Below are 8,230 nucleotides of genomic sequence, written 5' to 3'. Positions count from 1 at the left end.
AGACTGTCGTTTTCTATTTAGTTTTTGATTTGATCCTACTTCTAATAGTATCACAGAATTGGAACATAAGAATGAGATTTGAATCAATGAGTAGAAGACTACCATTTCAGCGTGGAAAGAATTTGGAAATATATTATTCTTGATATTTGAAAACATTTAAACGTTTAAATGTTTCAATGAGTAGGAATTTAAATTCAGAATTTGAGTTTTCTAAAAGTATTGAAATTTCTCTAGTCACAAAATTAAAGTCACTCTTGCTTTAAACCCTCAAATTTTACTTGAAAAATCATGTCAGCTGGAACACTGTCGTGGCTTACTCTGTTTCTTCCTCATCTCAAATCTAAAAGATCTCTTAACTGGGCATTGGCAACGAAGTCTGGATCCATTTCTGATCTGTTAGTAGGGCATCTTTTTTCAGCTGCCTCCATATCAGGGCAAAGGGTAGCTGAGGGAGGATTAGTAATTGGATATGTAGCCCTTCACATGTAGGTCATTAAACTCAGGCTGGCATAGTGATGTGCCAAATCTTTGAACAGCTGTTCACTTGCCCCTTAGGGATCTGTTTAGTGAATAATTATATATTTTTTCAGAGTTAATGCCTGGCATCCTTAGATTCGCATATTGGAAACAAAAATTTTAAGTTACTTTAAAAGCCCTCATCTTTGAATAGTGGAGTTTGTAAGTTTTATTTTGACATAGCCATTTAACTTTATAGTCATATGGTACAAAATTTAAAATGATTCCAGTGTCAATCCAAAGCAAGCACCAAAAAAGTACCGTCAAAAAAGGGCACTTTAACAGAAGATTGAAGCATATAGAAAGTATAGGAAGATAAAATCATGATATGGAATAATCTTACTTTCATTGATTTGTAAAATTCATGGGTTTATTTGACACATTTATTGACTTCCATGTTTTTTGTCTTAGTACTGTTGATACAAAGATAACTAAATCATGATCTGTACCCATAAGGAATCCCTAGTCTAGAGGGAAAGCCAACAGTAAATAAATGCCATACACTATATAATGTACTTGAGATGCCTTTACTTGGAAAGGAGCAAACTAAATGCTCCTGGAGGCAGGGGATGTAGTTTCAGAAACTGATTAATTTAGTTCTGTCTTGGAAAGTAAGTAGGAGTTTTCCAAATGTCAAGAAGGGAAAGGTATTTAAAATATTGGGAACAGTGAAAGCAAAGATATGTCATAGTTTGGCACATGACTGAAAAGCTGTGGGTAGGATGAGGAAGAAGGAGGAAAGAATAACCCTAAGGGTTTTTCTAGTTTGGACAACTGTGGGACTGTAATTCTGTTAACTGGGTCTTTTAGAGAATAGTGGAAGAAAATTAGGTTTTGAAAAAAATGGTTTGATTTTGAATATGTGGGTTCTGGGGAGAGTCTACAGGACATCTAAGTAGAAACAGATTTAGAAATCATTAGCATGTATTTGGTAGTTTAAGCCAACATAAGAGATTGAAATCAAAGAGATGCTAGTCCATGGGTTACAAACTTGTAATGTCTATGAGGACTAGAAGGTAACAAATGAGAGAAGCTATCTGGGAGAAAAGTGTCACAGACTGAGCAAATTCTATGTTTAATCAGGGTACAAATTCCAAGTAGGAATGTGGGCCTAATGACAGAGATGTCAATTTTTTAAGAGCAGATGGAAATCTGGATTTTTATGTAAAATCTGGTTTTTTAAGTGTTAGCAACTATTTTGTTTGTTTTTAAATACTGAGCAGGCAAAACAAAACGTGTCTGTGGACCACATTCAGACAATTGGCAGCCAGTTTGTTAAATTGGACTGTAGATTGTAGAGTGAAAGGTGGCTACAGATAGAACCAGAATTTCAGGACACAAAAACATGGTAATAAATACAATTATGAGCTCCTCCAAATGTTTTGCCTGAAAATATCAGGCAGTCATTATAAATTCCAGTATTTTAAGCCTACTTCTGATATTTTGTTAATTCTGAGAGTATTCTTAGCAAGTTGAGAATGAGGAAGTATGCAAATAGAGTAGCACTTGTGAGTATCTTAATTTCAGGCTAAGAAAGATAAAAAGAAACTAATTTTTTTAAATGACTTGAAAGGTATCTAAAAGGCAGAATCAACATATCATCCATAAACATTTCTCTTGCATTTTGTTTGACTTTAAAAATATAGTAAAAGTTTAAAGTGTTCTTTTAAAAGTACTTTATTCCCCTCCCAGTAATATATGAATATTGAAGACTCTAGGAAGATGATTATGGAGGGAGGATAGTCTGAATCTCCTCATAAAAACAGGCGGAGTGTCTAGAATAACAAAACAACGATAATAACAACAAACCCAGATCATGGCTACAGCATAACTCAGTGAAAAAGAATCCTTATAACATTCATAATATGAGCAAGCAGGAACAAACCACCAACTTAGTTTCATCATCTGTGTAAGAGGAAATAGTGGGAAGACAACAGAGCATCTGAAGGCCATGAAAATGGGAAGACCCCCAAACTGCCAACAGGTGTCCACTGAAAAACAGGGGAAACCAATATAAGATCAGCAGCAAAACTGGCAGAACTGTTATTCAGGATGAGTACAAAGGGAAGAGCAGGAAGCTCTGAAAGTGCTGGAGGGATGTGAAGTCTCCGAAGTCTCGAAACTTAGTAAGCTTGAGCTTCCTTCTTGGACAAAGCCCAACACCAAGGAGAAGCTTCTGGGAGTAGAATCCACATTGAACATGACAGGGACAATAGAGGCAAAGGAAAAAGCGGGTCCAGATAAAAGTGGGAGAGAAGAAGAGGAGACACAGCTCAGAAATGGCAAGGATACATGTGTGTCGTTTTATGAACAGATCAGGAAAGGAAGCTCTAGAACCATGAGGCTAGGAAAGCTATTTAACCCACTCCTCCCTCTTAAATCTACAGAATAACTTATGTAGCCTACAAATATACCACATAAAATGATCGCGGTTGAGTCCTATTTAACATTATTATAATAAAAAAGAGAATATGAAGCAGGAAAAAAGCAAATGAAAACTATAACCCAATATTTCAAAACAAGTTAAAAGAATTTTTTTAAATGATGGAAGGTAAAACAACAGAAAGCAGAAAAACTCAGGAGTGACAGAACGCAGAAAAGAATATGAAATATAAAAAGTACACATATATATTCAACATCATGTTGGAAGTCCTAGCTAGTGCAATGAGGCAATAAAAGGAAATAAAAGGAAGTAAAACATTTCAGATGACATCATTGTCCATGTAAAAAATCCCCCAAAATCAGCAAAAAGAATCTTCATGAAACTAATAAGTGATGATAGCAAGGTCACAGGATGAAAAATTAACATACAAAAGTCAATTGATTTCCTATCTACCAGCAATGAACAACTGAAACTTGAAATTAAAAAAGTAATAGCACTGAAAAAGGAGAAATACTTAGGTATAAATCTAACAAAATATGTATAGGATCTATATGAGGGAAACTACAAAACTCTGATGAAAGAAATAAAGATCTAAATAAATGTAGAGATCTTCTGTGTTCGTGAATTGAAAGACTCAATAATGTAGAAATGAGCACACTTTGTGTCCAGATCTTGGTTTCTAATACCATTCTTCAATAAAAGGAACCAGAGCTCCTTGGGGAAATGACTGATTCTAGAATTGGGGTCAAAAAGTACAAGATGATCCTGGAGCATCTTGTAGTGCCCGAAATTAAGGAAATACTTACACACACACACACACACACAAGGATGGGGTATGTCAAAGGAACACAGGAGCCAACTGAAAGAGCTCCCAATGGCTAAATCTGGAACAACTGTAGAAACAAATTAAATAAAGGAGTATTGGATTATACCACAAAATATAAAATAAATATTCATAAGTCCATACTGATATAAATGATAAATAAATGGAGGAGAAGAGATAACTCTCCCATATAGAGGAATTCCAAATAATTTATGGAGGTACTCTAACCTTAAGGAGGAGGAACATAACTCCTTACTCCTTAAGTATGAGCTGCACATAATATTTCCTTCCAAAGAGTGCAGTATGGAAAGGAAGGTGAAAAAAGAGTAACTTTTACAATGTAGAAACCTGACAATACTACTCAGCCAGGTGGTCAAGGTCAACATCGACGGTGATAAATCATGTTGATAGCATGTCCCTTTGATGTAATAAAAATGGCACCTCTGTGGTCTTCCTCCCCCAACCCTATAAGCCTGGTCAAATCATGAGAAAAACATCCAACAAATTCCAATAGAGGAGTATCCTACGAAACTCCTAACCTGATGCTACAAAACACTTCAAAGCTGTCAAGATCACCAAAAATAAGGAAAATCAGAGAAATTGTCCTCACCAAGAGATTGTTTATGATGTGACAACTAAAAGTAGTGTATCCTGGGTGGGATCTTGGGACACAAAAAAAACGTTAGATAAAAACTGAGGAAATCTGTGAGCCAGCCCCATGGCCAAGTGGTTAAAGTTCCGCACACTCCCCGTTCGTGGCCTGGGTTTGCAGGTTTGCATCCTGGGTGCAGACCTACTCCACTCATCAGCCATGTTGTAGAGGCATCTCACATACAAAAGATAGAGAAAGATTGGCACAGATGTTAGCTCAGGGTGAATCTTCCTCACCAAAAAGCCAAACAAACAAACCAAAAAAACTAATGAAATCTAAATAAAGTATGAATTTTAGTTAATAATAATATATCAATATTGGTTTATTAATATTAACAAATCTACCACACTGATGTAAGATACTAATAATAGGGGCAACTGGGTACAGGCTATATAGGAAATTTCTGGGCAATCTTAATAAGTGAAATTATTTTGATCAAAATTTAAATTTTGTTTTCTTTGCATTAGTCTACTGAAAGAAAGCCATCGATTCTCTCCTTTAAATGCTAGAAATTCAGTTTTGTGTGATGAAAGGTAATGTAAGGTTAGACTGCTCTTGGGGTGACTGTCGTTGACCCATGAAGACTTTTTGGTTGTTGTCAAATATGAGTGCTTGGGGGCGATGAGAGCTAGGGGTAAAGTTTGGTTAATAACTCCATTTCGGAAAAATGACTATTTTTCTTGGAGGGTCTTAGATTCCAGATGTTTCAAACCTGATTTTCAAGTTTACTTTTGTTAAGGAAAGGCATTTAGTGGGTTATTATTTTCTCAAAGGGAAATCTTAATGCCCTTTGAAATAGTATATGTACTTTCTTATAATTTTGCCTTGGTAAGAGATCATCGCATCATAAGAATAATCTTAACCTAAGAAAAATCTTTTTTGCGAGATTCCTTGGAAATGCTAACTTTCTCACTGAATTGAGAATATTAGTAGATTTTATTATGACCACTTAGGGATAACTTGAAGTGCCTCTCTAAAAAATTTTTTTCATTAATGTCATTCTCCTAAGAACAGAGTAAAGTGTTCTGATGTTATAAAGTCTTTTTTTTTCTCTATAGCTGTCATACATCCTGACTTATCATATCTCTATCTGATAGGGTAATACATTTCCTTCCAACCTTTAGTGGGGTGAAGTTCATCTGTCTTCCAAGCTAGGAAAATGAGTTAACTCCCGACAACTTCTAATACTCAACAGAAGCACAACTGTATTTTGTACATTTCATAGTCTCTTATTTATCACTAAAATAGTAGTATAGCAAATATTCCATGGTGTCATGTACTATCAATGGAATTTCATTGCAATAGGATTGTTTTAAAATCTACTATTTGATTTTGACTTGGCTAGCACAGGTCAGTTTTTTCCCCTGTATGTTTAGCCTGGAACATCTAACCATAACAAGCAAGTGCTCTGTTAGCCTCCATAAAAAATTATGATGGACTTATTAAAGGACAGTCCCAATAATTCTATGTCACCCATAAGAAATATTTTCCACTTCCTATCTCTAATAATTTTTAAGTAAAGAAGAATATTGGGTCTAGGTTTCAAAGTTTGTTTTCCTATTTTGCTTAAATCATTTTACTAAATTAATCTGAACTTCATTTTTCTAATATGTAAAATCTTTATTTTTAGGATATACTATAAAAAATGTAAAGTGCTTAGCATAGTGTATTGTACATAGTAATCATTCCACAGATGGTAGCTCTTGTTATTTTCATACTGTGCTGTGCACCTGTCCTGCTTCACATGCCGTGCAAAAAAGCCGATGAGTTTTGGGAGGTATCTCCCACGTATGTTGTACAGTATGATATTTGTTCTGCTTCATCAACAGAGCAATAAAGGAGAATGCCTGTTCTTTAGTACACAGAATTCACTGAATATGGAAAGAGTTTGGCATTTTTATTTCATCTCTGGTAAAACAATCTTAATATGTCTTTCAAATGACATAAGAAAAAGCAAAAAAAGTTTTTGTAAAAAGAAAAAGTTATAAGCAAAATATAAAAGGGTGATATTATTTATTGCCAACAGAAGCAGCCTTATTTGAACATCCTATGTTGAAATGACTGCTTAATACAGTGACTCGTAGGAGCTTTCTAGTGGAGAGCCAATGCTGAAATGAAACAGCATTTATTTTGTTAGGCAATAGTGATATGCCTTTTATTGGTTGGACTCTAGGAAACACCTGACCACAAATGGTACTTTACCCTAAGAGACACGTATCACATACCACATATTCTAAATGCAAACATTAAAGGTCCATATAACTGTGAACCTCAAGTGAAAATACAAAAGACAATTCTCATAGAGTCATGTAGTATTCAAAATAGTCTTTAATTTAAGTAAATAAGGATGTGAAGTTTAAGTGACTACGATGGCTTCATGTATGTATTGCAGGAATTGTGGGAATACATAGAAATCTATTCAAATGCAAAGCAATAAAGCACATTCACGTTACCTTATATTTATACCAACTATTCATAAAAAGTTATGTTTCTTCTACAAAGGTATTTTTCTAAGAATGGCCTTTTCTGTTTGCCCCAGGAAAACTTATTATTTATGACTTCAAGGTAATAGTCACAAATATTTTCTTTTTGTGTAGGTACTTTAGCCATGATCTGTATACAAAGCTCATGATAGCACATGAAGTTCTCAACTCAACAGACAATAAAGACAAACACTTTTCATCTTTCACTTCCTTACCTAAAAATATATTTCAAGGGGAAATGTGCTTAACTTTGGAGATTTTTAAATTTTGTATTTCATTTTGTGGCCCCGTCTGTCAAGCTGGCTATCTTTTACCTAGGTTGTCTAGAAGATTTAAGCTTAAGGTTAGGATTCTAGAAAAAGGTTTTGAGAGAGAAATGAGGGTAGATTTAGGAACTCAGTTTATCCTTAAACGTGGCTGTAAGTATTTTCAAGTTCATTCACACAGCCCTTCACCACCGCTTATTCCCTCCTTTGCCAAAACCTCCTCATGCGCCTCCCAGACATCTCATTTTAGTAGGTTTTGTTTGATCACGTCTTTCTTGAGGGAGTTTCCAAGGACAAGAGTGGGTTCAGTTAGCGTGGCCTTAGCCATACTAGGGTATTCACTTTAATTCTGGAGAAGCTTCCTAGGTAATTTTCTGAAGAAAAGTGCTAAGGCCTAGAATCCCTTCCAAGAATGGGATTCAGAAAGCACGGAGGACCCTCTCTAGCCAGTCTGGGGACTTAGACAAGTGTTTCTTCTCATAGACATGGCTAGGGGTCTACTAGGATATACTCAATCGGCCTGCTAGCATGTTAATGATAGACAATGCTGATTTGCTACAACTCCATACAGTTTCACACATAAGGAGAATCATGTAGCTTTCAGAAATGAAAAGTTCTATCTACTCCAACGTGTTGAAAGGATTGGTAGTGGTACAACTTAAAAATTTAAAAGTCAAATCCTAAAATTCAGAGTGATTTTTTATAATAGCACACGCATAGCATAAGAAAATTCAAAGATGACCATACAAGACATAATACAATTCAAGTAAGTTTAGCTGAGTTTGAGAGTCCTCACCACCCTTCCACATAAAGTGGTAAAATGTGAAGACAGGCGTTTAATGTTATAGGCATGGTGATGATTACGTACTGAGCGGAAAAGTATCACCACCAGTTTTCCTCAAATGTCCCTCAGTATTTCTGAAGTTACAAGAAGGTAGACTGGTTTAGTTCAGCTCTCAAAAGTGAAGTTTTTAAAAATTTTTACTTGTTGAGTAAAATAAGTAGAAATAAAAAATAAGAAGAGCGAGAGACTGAAAACTACAGCCCACCTAAGTTTAATCATTAATAGGGAGCCCTTTGGTGAACTTAGGTCCTGATTTTGGAGTT

The sequence above is a fragment of the Equus caballus genome, chromosome 3, assembly GCF_041296265.1.
Source record: "Equus caballus isolate H_3958 breed thoroughbred chromosome 3, TB-T2T, whole genome shotgun sequence".
NCBI classification, from domain to species: Eukaryota; Metazoa; Chordata; class Mammalia; order Perissodactyla; family Equidae; genus Equus; species Equus caballus.
The sequence above is the reverse complement of the archived record's forward strand: the minus strand, read 5'-3'. Positions refer to the sequence as shown.